Source organism: Aplysia californica, unplaced genomic scaffold (assembly GCF_000002075.1).
Source record: "Aplysia californica isolate F4 #8 unplaced genomic scaffold, AplCal3.0 scaffold00020, whole genome shotgun sequence".
Lineage (NCBI taxonomy): Eukaryota > Metazoa > Mollusca > Gastropoda > Aplysiida > Aplysiidae > Aplysia > Aplysia californica.
In genome coordinates, this window is record NW_004797290.1 from 718386 (window position 1) to 720334 (window position 1949).

The following is a 1949-nucleotide window of genomic DNA, read 5'->3' on the forward strand; positions in this document are numbered from 1 at the left end:
GGCGGGCTCCAAACAAGCAGTCAGCGGTGCGGCGTTGTGATTGCCGAGTCCAGTGATGAGTGAGGTGGGGAAGGCGGCAGAGAGAGATGGTGTGGAGAGACTCGTTACGTGAGCCACTCCAAAAGTGATGTGCCGTAGCTTAGACGCTCAGTAGGAAAGCGTATAGGCCATAGGCCTAGGCTAGGCCAAAAAGTAAAAGAAGAGGGGAGAGTGCAGTGTGGGATTCCTGATTCTTTGAATTGTGATTGTTGATGCTCATAGGCATACGCATGAATCCACTTCACCAGTTCTCCAGTAGGCCTAACGGTATGATAGACAGTACAAGTAACAAACTGAGGAGAAGATGGCTTCCAACAAAGACAAAAGGAAATGCTTCTCACTTGATTTAAAGGATGAGATAATCAACGAAGTTGACAAGAAAAGGAAGACTAATCTAAAGGGCAAGGTTTATTGATATGGAAGGGAGGTAATCATGTTTATTTTAAAAAATTATTAGGTAGTTTGCCCTTTGCCCTCCTATAACGGGAACTCGCCTACAGCGGGATTTTTCTTCTGGAACCAAAAATCCTGCTATAGCGGTGTTCTACTGTATAATTATGTTACAAATTAGAGAATAGTTTAAAAATATGCATCAACGTCACCCTCGTCTCCTTTCTTTCCAAAAGACTGAAGAGACGGACTCGCACGCACACACAACTCCCCCCTTCCCCTTGTTTGGTTCTCCAGTAGTTACATTCTTGTATCTCTTTATTGTTCACTGTTCACAATTGTCACATTTATGAGGTGCCGAAGTTACATTTATCCCTTAAATATTTATGGCTTCTGTCCAAGTACTTTTTGAATTTTTGTATAAATGGACCTAGAGTAAATATATAATATTATGGTGCTCCAGTGATTCTTGTACAGTATTTCTTTCTATTTGTTTGGTACTCTCTTGGAGTATGGCGTTTCTGGAGTTTGTGTCATATTTGTGACTAGTTTTTAAAAATTATGGTTTATGAATGCAGTGTCAGAACGTCTTTCATAGAGCGCACCGATTAATAAATAATATTCCCGTTTATATTATGTGAATGATAGAAGTAGTGTGTGCCTAACAGTCTACAGGTGTGGGCGCTCCGTTAGCTCAGTTGTGGTATCATGTTGGACCACAGAGCGGGTAGCAATGGTTCAAATCCCTACCATGTTTGTGGAAGGTGATTTTTAAAAGTTGTTATAGAACATCTTGTGCGTTTTAATATTTGTGGACCTTTGACTTGGATGTAACCACGTCTTATATGGTGATAAGAGCTAGAGCCATTGATTTTTTATTTTTTTTTGCATGGGGGCAAAATTGTTTGTTCTATAGTTTCCTGTGTCTAGGTTTACAAGTCTTTGAAGGGTAGGCCTATAGGCGTGTGTGACTGTGCAAATGTGCAGGCTGGCCAGCCTGTCGACATAATTGGTCGCTTTTAAGCACAAGGGGGCTATCCCGAAAAATGCTGTTTTGAGAAAATCAAGGTAAAGTTTTTGCCCCTTGTTCATTTTCTTAAAAACACAAGGAGAGTTTTCTCCATAACCAAGCAAATATACACACCAATAAAACCAAACTTCTTCTATAGGTAGGGCAATGCCCACTTTTGGTGTAGGTCAAGAATTCTGGAAACCTCAGAAATCCGGGTTAGCCTGCTTGTCCTTAAAAGCGACCAATTGTTGTTGGAGTTAAGGGGGAAATGTGATCTAGTGTGAATTTATCATGTTTTTCTTGTAAATTATGTACATATTCACTCTTAATTTTTGGCTGTCAGATTTGTTCTGGCAGCGCGCAGAGGAAAAGTGGACTCCTTGCTAGCCAAAACTGATTTGTTTTGCTACAGAGACGTAGCACACTACCTGGTGCTGGCATAATTTGAACCAGAATGACGAACCCTTATTTGACGCCCAGTATGGTGTGTTACGCACTTTGCCTGATT